The sequence below is a fragment of the Argopecten irradians genome, chromosome 1 (genome assembly GCF_041381155.1).
Source record: "Argopecten irradians isolate NY chromosome 1, Ai_NY, whole genome shotgun sequence".
NCBI lineage: Eukaryota > Metazoa > Mollusca > Bivalvia > Pectinida > Pectinidae > Argopecten > Argopecten irradians.
In genome coordinates, this window is record NC_091134.1 from 11,389,789 (window position 1) to 11,410,428 (window position 20,640).

General features: G+C 35.9%; 1 protein-coding gene across 8 annotated transcripts in view; it reads left to right on the plus strand.

The window, feature by feature from the left end:
• Window positions 1–20,640, plus strand: part of LOC138317546 (G-protein coupled receptor dmsr-1-like) — a 195,181-nt gene that overhangs the window by 163,480 nt on the left and 11,061 nt on the right. For 4 of the 8 annotated variants that reach the window (XM_069259317.1, XM_069259326.1, XM_069259341.1 and 1 more), the window contains one exon: window positions 15,446–15,572. The exons of the other annotated variants lie outside the window; for them this stretch is intronic. The gene's annotated coding sequence lies outside the window, so the exon portion shown is untranslated. The remainder of the gene's footprint in view (window positions 1–15,445; window positions 15,573–20,640) is intronic. 8 annotated transcript variants of the gene reach the window in all.

Sequence of the window (20,640 nt, forward strand, 5' to 3'; positions counted from 1 at the left end):
CTGATGGTGTTCACTAGAGACCAGCCGCGATGTCTCCCTATCTGATAAGTTCACTAGAGACCAGTCTCGATGTCTCCCTATCTGATGGTGTTCACTAGAGACCAGTCTCGATGTCTCCCTATCTGATGGTGTTCACTAGAGACCAGTCCGATGTCTCCCTATCTGATGGTGTTCACTAGAGACCAGTCTCGATGTCTCCCTATCTGATGGTGTTCACTAGAGACCCGTCTCGATGTCTCCCTATCTGATGGTGTTCACTAGAGACCAGTCTCGATGTCTCCCTATCTGATGGTGTTCACTAGGACCGTCTGTTGTCTCCCTATCTGATGGTGTTCACTAGAGACCAGTTTCGATGTCTCCCTATCTGATGGTGTTCACTAGATACCCGTCCTCATGTCTCCCTATCTCATGGTATTCACTAGATACCCGTCCTGATGTCTCCCTAGCTGATGGTGTTCACTAGATACCCGTCCTGTTGTCTCCCTAGCTGATGGTGTTCACTAGAGACCCGTCTCGTTGTCTCCCTAGCTGATGGTGTTCACTAGAGACCAGTCTCGTTGTTTCTCCCTAGCTGATGGTGTTCACTAGATACCGTCGCGATGTCTCCCTAGCTGATGGTGTTCACTAGATACCCGTCCTGTTGTTTCCCTATCTGATGGTGTTCACTAGAGACCAGTCTCGATGTCTCCATATCTGATGGTGTTCACTAGAGACCAGTCTCGTTATCTCCCTAGCTGATGGTGTTCACTAAATATCCGTCCTCATGTCTCCCTAGCTAATGGTGTTCACTAGATACCCGTCCTGTTGTTTCCCTAGCTGATGGTGTTCAATAGATACCCGTCCTGTTGTCTCCCTAGCTGATGGTGTTCACTAGATACCCGTCCTGTTGTTTCCCTAGCTGATGGTGTTCAATAGATACCGTCCTGTTGTCTCCCTAGCTGATGGTGTTCACTAGAGACCAGTCGCGATGTCTCCCTAGCTGATGGTTTTTCACTAGAGACCCAGTCTCGATGTCTCCATATCTGATGGTGTTCACTAGATACCCGTCCTGTTGTCTCCCTAGCTGATGGTGTTCACTAGAGACCAGTCGCGATGTCTCCCTAGCTGATGGTGTTCACTAGAGAGACCAGTCTCGATGTCTCCCTATCTGATAAGTTCACTAGAGACCAGTTCGATGTCTCCCTATCTGATAAGTTCACTAGAGACCCAGTTTCGATGTCTCCCTATCTGATAAGTTCACTAGTAAATAGAGACCAGTTTCGATGTCTCCCTATCTGATAAGTTCACTAGAGACCAGTTTCGATGTCTCCCTATCTGATAAGTTCACTAGAGACCAGTCTCGATGTCTCCCTATCTGATGGTGTTCACTAGAGACCAGTCTCGATGTCTCCCTATCTGATGGTGTTCACTAGAGACCAGTCCTGTTGTCTCCCTATCTGATGGTGTTCACTAGAGACCAGTCTCGATGTCTCCCTATCTGATGGTGTTCACTAGAGACCAGTCTCGATGTCTCCCTATCTGATGGTGTTCACTAGAGACCAGTCTCGATGTCTCCCTATCTGATGGTGTTCACTAGATACCGTCCTGTTGTCTCCCTATCTGATGGTTTTCACTAGAGACCAGTCTCGATGTCTCCCTATCTGATGGTGTTCACTAGAGACCAGTTTCGATGTCTCCCTATCTGATGGTGTTCACTAGAGACCAGTCTCGACGTGTCTCTAGCTGATGGTGTTCACTAGATACCCGTCCTGTTGTCTCCCTATCTGATGGTGTTCACTAGAGACCAGTCTCGATGTCTCCCTATCTGATGGTGTTCACTAGAGACCAGTCTCGATGTTTTCCTAGCTGATGGTGTTCACTAGAGACCAGTCGCGATGTTTTCCTAGCTGATGGTGTTCACTAGAGACCAGTCGCGATGTCTCCCTAGCTGATGGTTTTCACTAGAGACCAGTCTCGACGTTGTCTCCCTAGCTGATGGTTTTCACTAGATGCCTGTCCCGACGTTTCCCTAGCTTATTTTGTTCACTAGGTACCTTTCTGATGTCTCCATATCACTAGATATCCATGGTAACAACACTATTAAGTAATCATCAGAAATACCGAGTGTAAACGAGCGAAATTAAGAACGATAAAAAAGCAATAAAGTTAAACTCCTTGTTCGACAGGCGTGAATGCCATAATAAAACATTAACGTAAATGTCTTTATTCGATTCACTTACATTCATGAGGAGGCATCTAATTCAAAATCACATAATGCGTTTCTGCTGCATTCCTTAAAACAATTACATTCTAAAGAAAACTCTCATAAAACAGATCCAAGGAATGCTTTGTCTCTGAGCAATTCCCATTCCCGCGCTAACCTACTGGCTAACAGCCTATTTATATTATTTTGCTATATCTTAACTAACCTCAGGATATCAGGAGTATCAGACGTGCCTTGTTGAATCCCCCTACCAAGGTCAGTCCGCCTTATTACTTCGCAAACGATTTGTTTGTTTTTTTTTTTTTTTTTTTTTTTTTTTTTTTTGTCAAAGACACACATGCACATTAAACTCTTGTCTCATAGTTCACTTGTGTATTTCATTTGTTACTATTGTGATTTTTGACTTTGCTGAAGAGATCAGAAATAACTCAATTATCAAAGAATCCGTGTGTAACCTTTGATTTGTACTGTTGTATGATTTCTTTCGTATTATAAAATGGTGTCACCTGGTCTAAGCTCTACAGATTTAACTACCGTCATACGCTTAGTTACAGAATATCAGTATTGAGGAGGGTATTGATGTATATACCAAATGTAATTTCTATAGATTTACCACACTAAAGCATACTGCCGAACACAGTTGGTACCCTACTAAAGCATACTGCCGAACACAGTTGGTACCCTACTAAAGCATACTGCCGAAACACAGTTGGTACCCTACTAAACCATACTGCCGAACACAGTTGGTACCCTCTAAACCATACTGCCGAACACAGTTGGAACGCCTCACTAAAGCCATACTGCCGAACACAGTTGGTACCCTACTAAACCATACTGCCGAACACAGTTGGTACCCTCTAAACCATACTGCCGAACACAGTTGGTACCCTACTAAACCATACTGCCGAACACAGTTGGAAACACCTCACTAAAGCATACTGCCGAACACAGTTGGAATACCTCACTAAAAACATACTGCCGAACACAGTTGGAACACCTCACTAAACCATACTGCCGAACACAGTTGGAACACCTCACTAAAACATACTGCCGAACACAGTTGGAACACCTCACTAAAACATACTGCCGAACACAGTTGGAACACCTCACTAAAACATACTGCCGAACACAATTGGAACACCTCACTAAAACATACTACCGAACACAGTTGGAACACCTCACTAAAACATACTGCCGAACACAGTTGGAACACCTCACTAAAACATACTGCCGAACACAGTTGGAACACCTCACTTAAGCATACTGCCGAACACAGTTTTATAGACAATACTAATTTTGTAGTGCATTCTTACTAACGTTAAACATTTTGTACGACACTTGTTCGAACGGTAAAATCTCGAAGTAGTTACAACATAACTATAGATTGAGGAATTGGTTAATTGTCTTCTTTGAGCTGTAAAGATTTTTTTGTATCATTTAATCAACCATCAACTATCAAACTTTATTAGTCTCTTTACGAAATACATTGTGTAGAGAAACATATCTTACAACAGTCAAGAAATGCAACATAGAAGGAGGACAAATTATATGACTTTTTTAAACATAACTTTGATAAATTTACATAAATGTTTTACATTATTTTATATTCTTTGAGTTCAGAAGCTGTGAAAATTTTATGATATTTGTTCCGGTTTAATAGTACTCATTAACATATAATTTCCTTTCTAAGGTCAAAAACGGGCCACTTAAATAAAAATAATGGAATTCCATTACCTAATATCATTGGTGTAACAATAAGTACATATTCTATATTGCATAAGTTCCATAGTAATCCATCTACACAGACATCTCCACAATGAATTTATGATTTACTTGTTCTAAATTTTTACACATAAAAATTCTTTCATTATAATTTAAGGGTATCCAAAATATTTTCAAAATTAACATTTCGTTTTTGTATATTCTATAGACGAAATTGACTTTGAGGAACAAAACACAATGCCATTATTCCTTTTTTGTAAAAAATTGGTCACATTAATATTTAACTTAAATTGAGCTGAGGCTCCGTATCGCTATTGTATACATTAATGAGGACAATTAGGATTCTTATTACTATAACAATAGTCGCATATTGCATTTCAATAAATGGAATTGTACATTTTAATACTTGACATTTATTTAATATAGCGTTTTTTTTTTTTATTTTTTGCGTTTTTTTTTTTTTTACTAATTGAGTATAACCCTCTGTTTAATTTATTATCATTATATTGCTAACTTTACTCTATTCCGATCGGCAATTGATATCACTAAAGTTAGCACCATATACGTATATGTACAATGTTTGGTTAATCATAATATTTCATCCTAAATCTGTTCTCTGACGCGGTTCGGGTCATTTATCATACAGGGAAAAAGCACTATCTCCGGCAGTTCTCGTGGAGCTTGTGATTTATTTATGTGTGGTTGTCGAATGAAGAAATAATCCTCGTGATGTATTCTGACCCCATCGATAGGAACCATTGGGAATATCTCAAGTGTATGTTTGTTCTCCTAGTTTGATAAAATATTACAATAAAAGTCCGGAATCGGCGTGTTTAGATTCATACTAAAACCCGTAAAATCGATCAAAGATCGAGCTCATGCATTATATTATAAGTCTGTAAAGCAACTGATCGGTGCAACGCATTGTCAACTTACTGAGTGTTACTTATTTTACAATCAACTTTTTTTTGTTGAAATTAAATCTTCCTAAACGCTTGATCGTAATTTTGGTAATTCTTAAATAAAGTTTTTATCTTGGCAACATTTTTTTTTTTCGCTGAATGCAGATTAAATTATGCAGAGCGTCTTTGAGCAAAATCATAATGGTACCGTTTTCTGAAACACACCTACTTTGAAGAAAGTGTTAGCATTTCTCATGTAGCCTATGTACGGATTATATTGGAAATCTTTGTTCTTTATATAAACCCAATCTGTATTAATAAACTCTGTGTGCCCGGTGGATAGATCGTTGAGTACAGCCATAAACATAGCACACGTGCTTCTTATCACAAAAATGTCAATAAAAATGACCATCGTAATCTACTGAAAACACACATGCACTGCATGTACATAAATGTGTGTAGGTGTCGACACATTACCACTCGCGCGGTAATTAGGTTACTGACCATTAGGTCATACGGCCAGCTGTTCTCCAACATCCTAAACTTGAGTTCTTCAAATGTACTTTAATGTTGATACACATTGACATTTGCAATTTGCAATATTTATTTTGTATACATGTATCTATGATATATATCCAATTGTCAATCGTTGGAGTAAATTTCATCTTGATTGATTTTATCGGTTGTAGCTGGCGGCTAATTATCACGCTTCATCTCAGAAGTTCTAACTTGTACATTTCAGAAGTTCTGCGTTGTACATTTCAGAAATTCTGACCCTTGTAACTTCTTAGTATCTGACTTGAACATCTCAGAAGTTCTGACTTGAACATCTCAGAAGTTCTGCTGTACTCGTATTCATCTCAGAAATTCTGACATCTACAGAAGTATTCTGACTCGTACATCTCATGAAATTCTTGACTTTTACATCTCAGAAGTTCTGTCTTGTACATAACAGAAGTTCTGACTTGTACATCTCAGAATATTCTGTCTTTTAACATCTCAGAAGTTCTGTCTTTGTACATAACAGAAGTTATGACTCGTACCAGAAAGTTATATCTACATCTCAGAAATCCTGAACTTTTACATCTCAGAAGTTCTGTCCTTCAAAAACTGACTTCTATAAAATGCTTACGTAGAGCGGAGTGTTTTTAGTGAGGATAATGATAATTATTAAAGGTTCTTCAGATGGATCACTAAGAAACAGCACTGTTTACTAATAATGAACAAATGATTACTATACTCTCTCTCTCAGAGCGAACGGGAGATCAGTCAGAACCTATAAATAAACTAAACTGGACTTTTATAGATTCTCTTAACATTATGGCGTAAATTTCTCGTTAACATGGATACGCCATCAAGGAAGTTACATTGTAATGAATCCTTCACTTTAGGTCTTTAAGTAATCCGCTTTCCATTGCCGTAAAAAATAGTTGCCTACGTTGTTTTTTGTTGTTGTTTGTTTTTTTCGTTACCCTTTTCCAGCGAAATACTTTTGACAATCAATACATTGGATTTTTTTTTAGAAGTTATAGACTATACAAAAACAGATTTCTTATATTATCTAACATTTAGTAAATTGATTGAACATCTGGATTTGTCTGAACGCCTTCATCATTGCGACTGTCTACTGTGTACTTATTTGATACACAGTTTTTGACCTTATCCTAACGTAGGTGATACAAGTCCGATCCGTAATAAATTGTTTTCACCTGAAGGGCAGTACAGTTTGACCCAGAGGCCAGTCCTGTGTCTATCGAACCACTGATGGCACCACTTCCATTGACTAACCTTATGGTCCCTTGCTCTGATTGTTGTCTATTGATGACGCCCTCCAGACTCTGACGTCACCGGGAACTACAAATCAATGCGGTAAAATCAAGTGGAGGAATTTGGTTGATCGAGGATTCTCCTTGAAAGAAACCCCTTTGTAAGTTAAAGTGTCACTGGTTCTAGCCTATTGATAATGCAGTAAAATATTATACATGTTTTATACATGTAGGCAAGCATGTAGAGCCAATTTTGGACACCAGCTCCTGAGAAGCTGTTCTTTAGTTTTATGTGTCTGTCTTAAGTAGAAAGGCAATTATTCCTGGTCTTGGTCCGGTACCTTTTTAAACATTATACCAATAGCTTAGATTATAATTACTCTGTTAGGCATGCTTCATTGATATAGCACTACAACGAGGACAATTACAGTTTCACAATACAAGAAGACACAACACGAATATACCGCAGTCTCCCAAAACACGCACCTCGCATTTCATACACGCTACACACTGCATACATGGGAGGCCGTCCTTACATGACCCTGGCTGTTAATAGGACGTTAAAATAAACAAACCATCAAACAAACAGTAACCGGTATCTCTCACAAGTAGTAGAATTAAAGATCATAGAGGCCGTACTGAAAGATCGGCTTGGGATGCAGCAGTTTTACTTTTCGGAAATGTAGTTACGTATAGTGTGACTTTAACAAATGTGAATCAAATTAACCCGCTGCTATCGTTGTAGGTACAGACAGGCAAGCTTGGGATACTAAGGACTATTTGATATGTTTTTGGCATGGATAATCGCATTCAGTACATTAATGCTATCCTTAATCTAAAAAAATGTTGTTGTTTTTTTCTAATCAAAACTTCCCTTGCTTATAGGACAATTCGATAAGAAGCCTGTTTTCAAATTTACACTTCATTCGGCGATGAAACAATAGCTCAGTGGTGTGAAAATAGCCCGGTCGCTACTGGGACTTATTGCTGGAAGCATACATGTATACCTGAAGCATCGCGTAGGCAGATCGTGGTGATAGGGTTGCCTTGAATCAATACACTTAGAGGAGTGTCAAGGCACCGCCGCAGAATCACAGCTTAAATCACACGGATTAATCTAACTATTTATTAAAGTTTTGCCACAAAGGCAGACGGTATCGATTTCAGGTTTGAAGCCAGAAGAATGGACTGTTTGATTAAAAGCACGACATTTTTCCCGTTTTTCCAAAAGGTGTATTTTACTTTCTTTTCATTAAACCCACCAACAAATTTCACAGTCTGTACAAAACATCCTATATATCGCAATCTAAACCAGATGCAGTGACACAAAACTGGAATCAAATGTGAAAAGATATTAGAAACTTTGTGTCTACGTCCAATGATAGACGGTATTTCATTATCCACAGAAGATCTTCTATAAACATGTTAAATTCACTACCGTCCTTAAGTCACGAAACTCGGTGCATGCAGTATGTTGGTATCTGTTCTACAAATAAAGCATTCAGACATTCACATAATATCTTTCTAACAATGAAGATCAGACGTCCAGGTTAAATTTATCTAACAATTGAAATCAAGCATCCGCATTTATATTTAGCTAACAATGAAGATCAGACTTCCGCATTATGTCTACTTATCAATGAAGATCAGACGTCCGCATTACATTTACCTAACAATGAAGATCAGACGTCCAAGTTAAATTTATCTAACAATTGAAATCAAGTATCCGCATCAAATTTACCTAGCAAAGAAGATCAGACGTCCGCATTAAATTTACCAAAAATGAACATCAAACTTCCGCATTATGTCTACTTAACTATGAAGATCAGACATCCGCATTACATTTACCTAACAAGGAAGATCAGGCATCCGCATTAAATATACTTTACAATGAAAATCAGACGTCCGCAATATGTGTACCTAAGAATGAAGATCAGACGTCTGCATTAAATTTGCCAAGCAATGAAGATCAGACATCCGCAATATATCTACATAACAATGAAGATCAGACATCCGCATTAAATTTAACTCCATAGAAACGTAACAATGAAGATCAGACGTCCGCATTGAATTTACCTAATAATGAAGATCAGACATCTGCATTGAATTTACCTAACAATGAAAATCAGACGTCCACATTTTTACCTAACAATCATGACCAGACGTCCGCATTAAGACTATCTGACAACGAAGGAAACTATTTAACCTGGTAATAATTTCACTTGTATGACACTAGGCGATACAAACTGAAATCTATTTTAAATTATCGAGATAAGACAAACCAACGGACGAGCAGATATGTCGGTATGTGGGTAACAACAAAGTAAATGTCGGTAAACGTAGGCAGGAATATAATTACTGAGAGGAACAAGTGACGTAAGTCAAGCACGAATGTTATGAAGTCATGATCTTCCATTCGATTTCCTGCAGGACTGTTAAATTGTTTGACTTTCTCTCAAATCCTTCCCGTCACTTGTGTTCCATGTTACTTACTTATGGAATCACTGCCACATTGAGACGGAAGCGTATACAGGCGTTATTGGTTGAGGTAAGAAGGTGAAATGTCAAACGAAATATAAGACCACCTCGGTAAAGCTGATGGAAAGTTGACCTTCTGAATCAGTGTCACATGAAGACGGAAATGTCTTCCTTATTACATGAAAAATATGTTAAAAAGGTGAACTGTCAAAGGAAATGTGAAACCATCGAAGGAAAACCTTGTGGGAATGTTTACTGGAAGAAATATATATAGACAGATGTCAGAAAACCAAAATGAACGTTAGCTTTAAAATGGCTAGGGACAAGCCCAGAACATCGGAAATTAGGTGACATGATCCCCGTGAAGTATTGTTGGGGTCGGAACTCAGAAGGTGTAACGGGAGGAAATGAAGAGGTGGTTGTTATTCTTGTGTGAGGGGGCTGGATGACGATTTAATTGCCAAAGAAACAAGCAGGCTCGATCTTCATCAGCTTCGTTATGTTATTCCGATCATGATCGGAATTCCCATAAATCAATTCTGGTCCATTTGCGATTTGCCTAATCATTTTCATTGGATATGCTAATATTTTTTTATAGAAATAGGTTTTATTTTCACATGAATTCCAAACTATCATCATATTTTGACTCTTTGATAATCATGACATTTACAACGGTGTCTCTACCATATTGCTAAGTATGGGACAAGGAAGTAATTCCAACCGTGTGGACAATTTTTTTTGTCCACACGGTTGAAATTACTTCCTTTTCCCATATTTACCATTTGAAGTAATTCGTATCCTACAAAATTACGTTTGATAGGATCCCGTGTCATCTGGAAAATCCTGTTAATATTCCTTCTTTGACCCATATTGTTAAGCACACATTTGATCGTCGTGTATAAGTTGTTAAAATTGTAGTCATTTCTTAAAACCAAAGTGGATTTGTTGAGTAACTAATAAAAATGTTCTAGATAAACCTCCTACTTTCGACCCAACATTAAAGCATTAAATAATCAACAATTTCGAAGATATTTATTAAAATGATTAACCGGAATATACTTATATATTCAAGCCGTTTGTGGTGGAGGGGAATTAATATGTGGGTACATGGTTTGCTGGCAAACATTTTAAAGATTACATTGATTCGACAATTCTCATTTAATCATCACGCTTTGAGTTTTGAACATTTCGTTTAGTGGTCGAATTCTTTTCAAGTTTTATATCTGGATTATTCGGCAATATATTGATTAATTATTTATTTACGTTTATAGACTGTCATGGTGCTATGCATTTCTAACGCAGCCGGTATCTCTGATTGATTTGTTGTTGATTTCTTGTGATATGTACATCGCAAATTGATTGCTTAATCATGATAAATGAAATCGGCTCCATTTCAAACGTATAGCGTTCATTTTCCGAGATTTCCTGGTGAAATTAATGATTATTCCAGTTCAATAAACATTATCGGAGTGATCAATTTCAGCTCATGACAAATCATCAAATCTCAAACTTTTGCGCTGACTTCAGACATCAAGTCATCCTATCTCGACATTTTACCAAAATTCATTCATTTTAAAAAAGATGAATGGATAGTTTGGTTCTCGCCACGTTTAATCGTTTATCTGAGTTAAGGTGAAAAGCATTCTAACATCCAACAGGTGTGTTATTGTCATTACCAAGTGTATGATCATTACCTATGTTGACGTTTTGAGATTTTGTATCGGAGCAAACGTTTTTTGTCATCCATCAGGAGGCATTTTTTGTCGCTGCAAATAAGCTGAAGAAGCAAATTTTTTTTCAACATATACCAACAACAATCTTTTTAAACCTTTACTGTACTTCTCGGAAGAAAACAACATGTATAGTACAATTTGCAGGTGCATAGCTGAAAGGTATTGAATGTGTAAGCACATTTTTTGAGGCGAGCTCTGTAACCCCCCGAGACAAAGTTTGGAAGTTGACGAAGTTCACTGATATATTAACAATTTCAACATAGGTATATGGTTCAAAGTTTGAAAGGGGTCCGGAGTAGTCTCCTCGGGAAAATGAAAATTTAGATTTCAGGTGGTGCCATTTGGTCGCTTTTGACAGGTTTTTTTTAATGATCTAGCTTGATACAAAAATAGTTAACACCAAATTTTAGCCAAGGATTTTATCATCTGATTAAAAGCAATTTAATACTTATTAATATTCATTTTTTAGACACGTAGCAGGTTCATTCTACCATTTGAATATGTTTTAAACCACGAGGTATGCCGGTGTATCTGTATTAGGAAAATAGAATCAAATAGCAGGATATACTATTAGTGTTACGATGAATTGCGTCTATACAGAATTGGTACCAAAGTCAAGGGATGATGTCTTTTTGAAGGTCAACGTGGTAGGTGAAAGGTCTCGATAACGATCAAGGTCAAAGATGCGAGACGATATCCGCTTTAAATATGGTGTCCTTGTTCAAACGAAAATTCATAAACAAAGAAATACACAGTATTCTTATAATAGAATATGCATTCATACATGTTTTATTTTCCACAATTGAATTGTTTTGTGAATATTCAAATATATTTAATATAAAAACAAACACAATCGTGCACTATAATACAGATTGTGAAATATTCCGAGTTTTTAACTAATTATTGATACCTTCAATGTATACGGGGGCAGGTAAGGTGATTTTCACTCAATTTCATCTTTGAATTTCAGGAAAATTACCTGGAATCAATCTTTTTAAATAATGAAGATCAAACTATTTTTCAGCTCTAATTAATATTTTCTGAGATTATTTTTACAAACAAGAGGAAAATGGGCCTTAACGGTCACCTGATACTTGATACAATTTAGTTGTGTCATTTACCAGCCACTGATGTCAATCATTAATCAATAATTATCATCGCAAAGGCAATAACTCTGTATTTAAGTTAAGTCGAATTAAGCTGATTTTCGAACTCGTCCGAGATCTTTCCAATGTTAGTCTATATAAAAAGTGTAAATTAAGCTGGATGCATAATTTACTCAAGTTGTCGTTGCCACAAGGTCCAATCATAATCATTAGTGCAAAGGGCAATAACTCCGTCGATTACTGTTGAATCGCTCATTTTTTTAACTTGTCCGAGATATTTCGTATATTAGTCTAAACAAAACGTTTCATTAAGCTCGGTTCATATTTACTAAAGTTATCGTGTTCACAAGGTCCAATAAATCATTATTAATTCAAAGGGTAATTACTCCGTAAACTATCTTCGAATCAAGCTGATTTTCGAACTCGTGCGATATATTTTCAATGTCAGTCTACATACAAAGTTTCATTAAAATCGGTTTATATTTACTGGATATATCGTATTCACATTGTCCAGTAATAATTATTAAAGCAAAGGGCAATAACTCAGTAAATTGCTATCGTTCACGCTGATTTCCATAGTCGTCCGAGAATTTTTCGATGTTAGTCTACATACAAAGTTTTATTGAGATCGGTTTATATTTACTCAAGTTATCGTGTTCACAAGGCCCACTAATAATTATTAGTACAAAGGTCAATAAATCAGTAAATTATTGTTGAATCGAGTTGATTTTCGAACTCGTCCGAGATCTTTCCAATGTTAGTCTACATACAAAGTGTCATTAAGCTCGGTTTATATTTACACAAGTTATCGCGTTCACAAGGAATGTTAACGGACGTCGCACGACGCAAGACGCACGACGACGGACAAAAGACTATCGCAATAGGTCAAATTGACCTATGGTCAGGTGACCTAAAGATTTCAGGATCTCCCACCCCCCTTCCTGGAGTTAAATGGTTGGTGCCTAACCTACTGAAGCTCATGAGCATATAAACAGGAATTTCAAGTAGTTTCATTGAGTCCAACTTTAGTGAAAAAGGTTATGAATCGCTGTTTATACATGGTAAAAAAATAGAAATATTGCAATATATGTAATAAAATCAAAATCTCTTATTTACTCCTAATTCTGTAAAGTTTATCACACAATCTTACAAAGACAATCTTTGACTCGTGTTGCAATATAAATGTGCGTGTAAGTCAGTATGGCTCCATGACGATATACTTTCACTAGCCTAACCTGTCACCTGTAAGCATGGGTAGATAATGTGTTTCAGACAAGACTTTACTTGCGTGTCAAATTGATGACGACACTGCAATGTAGTCTATTTTCTGGAACGCAATTTCAGTTTTTAATCAATATTTATTATCTGCAATCGGACGCATCGCTAAAACTTAAACTGGAACATTGCATGACTCGAGGGATGATTTTGATATGTTTTGAAAGTTTTCTCAAAATGAAAAACCTGAATAGATCCGACAGACAATTTATGGTCAGGGACAGAAGCAAATATACATATCCATTTTGAATTGTTATGACAGGCGAATTTCTTTATCGTGATAATTGCGGAGGTCGATGGCGGAATGAGTTATTTTTTAGATACCTGTCTGCCTGTCTTCTTTCTCCATACATATATACATGTAAATACTTTACATAAATGGAATATTCTAACATAATTTTTATTTAAGAAGTGTTGGGTGATTTTCTTGAATTACATTTCATTGAAAAAAATGGATGACTTTAATGTGTTTTTGCTGTGCTGTGCTATGAACACATGTCGTTCCCTGTGGAGATCACGACAATATCAACTCTTTCTTTGGTTAAGCTTATGGACACTTTATCAACCTCACGGATAATCCATAGGTGAAATAATAGGACGCCGGAATGACGTTATAGTCACAGTTCATTCTTCGACATGCTTCCGGCAGCATCAACTAGAACTGAAATCAGTCATAATATATGTCATGTGAAATAGCGCCACATATGCATCAGTACTTTTATGTGTTGCTATTAAAACAGGATTGGATCTTATCTTCGGAAACTTAAACAAAGAAATAGTCCGATACGTTCTGAGTTAAACCATACTTGTTGTAAGGATAAAAATCAACATTTTTTGTAAATTGTTGTCCGTCTCTTGCGTGCCACATAAATGTTTTTATGCTATCTCTGTAAAAAAATCTCAAAACGTGTTTGATAGAAATAGAATTTTGATCAGTTTATGTGACACCAATCATTGTCCCCATAGTATCATCAGTTTGCCTATACCCATTCTACAGCCTGCCAAGTCAGGTGGTTGCTGTTTCAATAATCTAAACACCATCGACAGACCTTGAAGAAAGAGTTCGATGTCCATTATCGAGATTTCTAATACATTGTTGGCGCGCCAAGTGTCCCAAATATTGACCTAGATCTTTATTGTTACCGTTAATGGAATGATAACAATTATGATACCACTGTACATGTATATATACCCCGCCTCTAGATTGAGAACATCAGTTTGAACATGTTAAGTCGTGGTTTCTTTCTTTACTTTTAATTGAATTACTGACGTCTTCCTCAGTTTCTAGGAGAAATGTCACACGATGCACGTCCTGTTTCAGCTTTGTGTTTGGGTGCCTGTATGTGAATAGCAATTTGACCTCATATTGCCGTCATTGGGTGGATCTTTACACTTTAATTAAATGGTGGTCAAAGGACCTGAAATGTAATATTTAACTTTTTCCCTTCAGTTATAGATATTCATACTACTTCCAATCTTAAAGACGTATTTATTTATATGTAATTATCTATAGTGTTCAGATTTCTCGTTACTCAGTGGTTCCTAGATTATAGATAGAATACTTCACTTGTAGCAGCAGCTGACGTCTTTGCAAATAGATTGCATTTTTCTAAGTTCCTCTACGATATTTGATGTCATATGTGAGTCTCTTTTTGTTGTGGTGTAAAAATGAAAATGACATTAAATCCTTGACAGCAAGAATATTCACAAATATTAACTTTTCATTTTTTTCTCTATTTAATAATTTAATAAGCTGCCATTTTAAACAACCTCCTTCCGTGTTAGAAAAGCAGTAAGAGATAAAAATCGATCCAATGAAAAACTGGCCCTTTAACGATAGCAATATTTTACAAGAGGTGCACAGGGCCAATAATAGAATAATTACAAAGTGATGTAATTATCACAAAATCAATACACGATATCAGTTTTTAAAGATGTTAAATCACAGAGAACAAGACAAATCTATTTGAGAAACGATGAAACCAGAGACTGCATTCCACATCTTCTAGAATATTTTAGATGAGACGATGATATGGACGATGATCGTAACGACGATATTGTAACTGTGTTGTTTTGTTGTGTTCATTGCTTTACAGATTTATTTCACATAGATATGAGGCTTTGTTTTGCTAGACTTAACGGAAATCACCGGAAATAAATGAGAATAACCGGAAATCACCGAAAGCGGTTTAGAGAATTTAATCCTTGATTTTAGGTATGCACCAAGAAAAATATTACAAATTATCTTTTATTTTCTTAGCGCATGCCTGAAATCAAGAATCCTAGCTGATCAGCTGCCATTTCTACATCGATCACGTGCTTGGATACACCAGGACAGAGAATCTTTCAAATAAGGAAAAGGTCAAAGGTTAAAGTTTAAGGATAAGGTCAGTAACTGACTTTCTAGCCTTTTTCTTATCTCTTGGATCTTCTGGTTGCATGCCATTGAAAGTTTTCAGCGGCCTATAAAGAAAGAAGAACATCGTCAACTTGTTATTTGTGTTTTTCCTACAAGTTGTGTCTAGTTTACTTGCAATATTGTTTTTGTTTTGTCAATGTTTTGTCACTGTTTTGTATTATAATTGTCTTTTATATGTGGATATGAAGGATAGGGATATTTTACCCAGGGGTCACAAAATGTAGTAAAACCCGAGGCCTACCGAGAATTTTACAACATTTTGTGATCCCGAGGGTAGAATATCCCTATCCTTCATATCCACTTATGAAAGAGTGTTTTTCTTTCATACCTAGACGTTTTATTGCAATTTTAAACTATAATATCCCGCCATTTTGAAACAAATTAGAAGAAATCCACGACTGGAAGTCAATTTTCCATACATGAAAAAATATGAGATATTTTCAACACAGATTTCATTGTTTGCATCTTTTATAGTAAAACCAGTCATATTTGTGGAAAAAAAAATGTTTAAATTTTACCGAGGGAATAGAGATTTTGTTGACGCCGTGACGTCACGAGGCTTTATTGCATGGGTAGCCATGCAGTGCAGTCTCAGGCAACATGAGTGTATTGCCCTGGACCAGCCAGTATTACACCTGAAAGTATGAAGGAAATATACGAAATATATATATATTCTTAATCATTGTGATAAATATGTGAAGCATTACCGGGTTTTTTTTATCAATATCATTTTGCCATAATAGCAATTTTATCAGAAGGAAGAAAATTCATCCCGAATTTTGTTAACGTTGATTGTCGTAAATTAAGGTTATTTATTAGACATGTACCTCAAGTGAAAATCATGCATTCTGATTGGTCGAGAGATATTTGACATTTCACACTGTCGTACGACAGTTAGCATAAGAACAATAGGACACGTTCCATGTAAGCCCCTAGTAACGGATGATAGTGTATTTTTGACAGTGTAAAATATTGTTAACAGCCCAGAACTGATGCGCACTCATTTCTTTTTTCGACGCCATCTTTGTTTTTGAAGCGACGCTGCTAAAGATGTAAACAGATTAAGGGACGAAACCAGAATCAATGATATTTACAAAACCATTAGGATTTTAACAAGTGTTTGAAACAAGACAACATGGGCATACTTACTGAATGTTTATTGTGAGTTTTGCTATTTATATTGCATTAGTTATAAGCGTTATGGAAGCTGATTTGTTATTTTACTGCCGACGGCGAGTTTTTAACTTTTGCTAAACTTTATAAAATGTTTAAATAGAATGCAAATATTTAAAAATTAGTTTCGTTTCTAGACTTTTGATATAATAAAATAAATCTAATAACAATAATATCCTCGGGGTGACACTAGGCACTGTCGCCCTCTAATGCAGGTAGTATCTATATACATTTATGTCGTGAATCATTTCAAGGATGGTATGGCTTTAGGAATGTTGTGTTATAAGATCATTTCTGGTTGAATTTTGTTAAACTTATAAAAGTGTGCTCACTAAAGGTGGCATATTGCAGGAGATAAAATGATTCCGCTATCACATAAAGATAAAACGCATACATACATTTTACTACAGTCTCTAAAATACAACACAAGACATATTATCCTAAACACATTACCAGGATTATATAAAGTTGGTACCCGAATGATACGAAAAATTACCAAGATTATATGGCTTCGTGCACCCATGATGCCAAATAGTACCAAGATTATATGAGTTGGTACCCCTATGATACCAATCATTACCAAGAATATATGAGTTCGTACCCCCATGATGCCAATTATTACCCAGATCATCTTAGTTCGTTCACCATGATATCAAACATTACCAAGATTATATGTGTTGGTACCCTATTGTATCAATCATTACCAAGATTATCTTAGTTCGTGCACTCATGATGCCAAATAGTACCAAGATTATATGAGTTCGTACCCCTATGATACGAAAAATTACCAAGATTATATGAGTTGGTGCCCGAATGATACCAATCATTGCCAATATCATAAGTTGGTACTCCCATGGTATCAAACATTACCAAGATTATATGAGTTCGTAACCCTATGATACGAAAAATTACCAAGATTATATGAGTTGGTGCCCCAATGATACCAATCATTGCCAATATCATAAGTTGGTATTCCCATGATATCAAACATTACCAAGATTATATGAGTTGGCACTTTTTTTCATTAATCTTTCTGTTCACTTCATCCAAACAGCCAGACAAATCAGATTGATGGTCCGTGAACGTTTGTACTCGTGGTTCCGGTACATAGCACGTACCAATCTATCATGTCACACCACATACAGTCACACTCCTGGACAAACCCGCCAAGTTTCTCTCGACAGATGTTGTTGATCATGTATATATCTGATGAATTATTAAGGAAAGACATACTCTATTTTCCTGGATTTTCAGTACAATTACCAAAAAGTCAATTATAACCTGAAAACCTTAAAGTGCATACTTTTGTGATACCAGAAACCTCATTATGCAAAATCAAGAGTGGTTTGACCGGGGGGGGGGGGGTGTTTATTAATCGAAAACTCTGCCTTAAGTAAACTGTTTACAAAGACGGTTGAGGGATCCGGAATTAATTTTATACATTTGAGTTATTATATTGTTTAATAGCAATATCATGGCATGTAAGAGAGAAAAAAATCACAAAACAACAAGTGCTCCTTCAAGGTAGTCAATAATCGGAAAATCATGTCTCCAAAGCAATTTCATATTGAATTTCTGGGTGGTAATTATGACATCTACATGTACCTATAGGAAATTTAATGCGACCTGTGCGTTAGGAGTTAACTAATATCTTGATGTTTTACGAAGTGATAAGCAATATAACATTACATTAAACTAATACATTTTTATATCAAACTTATTTTCCACTCTCACTTAGATTTTTTTTTCTGCATTATTCGTATTTACGTTAAATACCTTTTCGGATCAGGGTATTCACTTTAAATACTGACAAAGATAAGTAAATGATGACATCATTACAATAGCATCATTGTGATACTTGGGAGCATGGAACGTTAATAAAATCTGCGGAACTATCCAATATCCCAGACAGCAAACGTAAGCATGTGTCCTTGAAGCATAAAAACGAAACAGCGTATCACTATGATGTAATCCAATTTCTGTTTAGCAGTACTACGTTTATCTATACTGTATATATACTATCAACAAGCGTTAATATACCTGTCTCCAATGGGTTGGTCTGTGTAAAATCATTAATAGATATTATCGCACAACAATACATCCATTCAATTTTAATCATTGGGTTATATGCATAATAGTAAAGTTACGTTAAGACCCAGTGTTAGAAACTCAATGTATTCATCGTAAAGAACAATTAATTTCCCAAATTGTGTTTGAACATGGCTCTTTATTTGGGAAAGGAGTTAAACTGCAGTAAACCCCCATAAAAATGTATAGACCTCCGTATTGAACATGCATTATTCAACACGAATCGTTAGCATCCGTAGGGAGGAATTTTAGTTTGTAGTTTAAATATCCATGTGAACACCCATATTGTTCGCTAGGCACGCCATTAGGCTTTGTAGAAATAGAGAATTAATTTAAACAGCAATTAAAGTTGTCAGGGATCTGCGGGATAGCCTGGCCCCAAGGGGCGATCAATCTAAATACTAACTTTAATTTGAGCTTAAATTCTTCGTGACAAGGTTACATGTTTTAGTCTGATTTAAATATTTGTTTAAAGTAGTGTCGTGAAATCGTTTCTGATTATCACAATCTGTCAATATTAAAGCTCCTAATTCCCAGGTTTATGACTTTTTTCCTTCTAAGAAATAGTCATGCTCACATAAATTATGTTCTAGCAACATATCCGACGTTGCAAAATATCGTCATTTTCACACTTTGAAAAAAAAACCCAAAACATTTTAACAAATTAATTCATATGCAAAATAAATTGGCACCATGCTAAATCTAAATAAACTATTTCCATACAAAACCAGTATGAAACAATGTATTAGGAACTTATAATAAGATAATGTTGTATATTTTCTATCAGTCACTGAAGTAGAGCTCAATGTGAATCTGTTGGCTTCATTATGTTTTCATTTTAATAGGAACATATACGTATATACATTATTATCTATTTACATATATGCTTCAACCAGTAAAAGTATTGTTGAAAACACGATTGAAATATTTACCTTTGATCATTTTTAGAAATAAGCTCTTTTTAACTATATGTCATATCAGTGGAAATTTCAGATAAATGCATATATGTAAAAAAAAAACTTCAAAGCACTTTTTTTTTAGTTTTAATGTTTAATCGGAGTATTACTGATACGTTACAAATACCTGTAAAAAGGACCGATCACAAAAAAACATTGTATGGAGGTTTTTTATCTCAAATTTCTGGTATCTTTTTAACTTTTTATCTATCTACAGTAGTCTAAAGTCAAATCTTATCTGCATATCTAATGCCACTGTATAGTCTTCCATAGGTCATTACCGTCAGTAAGGTTTGAAAATTTTCAAAATCAAGTATATATGGTGGTATAATCCAGTAAAAAACTTTTTCAGCATTTTCAGGAAGTTAATTATACTTTGTTTCGGGGACATGGATTTTGAGGACTTGATAGATCATTCAGTTAAAATGCTAAGTGTATCAATGTTCGAAGGCAAAGTAATTCAGCTTATGCTATCTCTTTGTTGTACCAAAGGACATTATCCTGTCTCAACACTTTAGTGGTAAATAGAAGCACGTGCACTATCATGGTTTTGGTATTTATCTTGTTATGATTCCGAACGTTTCCGTCAAAATCACAAACGTGACCATAATCAAAAGTAACGCGTTATTGCAGACGTCGAGAATTAGAAAATATAAAATGTTATCTGTTTAATTGTATATGTTTAGTTTATATTTACGATCATACAACCTGGTCCACTGCCCCAGTTGCTACAGGTAGGTATAGTAGATTTGGATACAGAAGAACAGATATTCTCAACATGTTTTAGATAGGAAAGATGTCATATTGTCAGAACAGGAC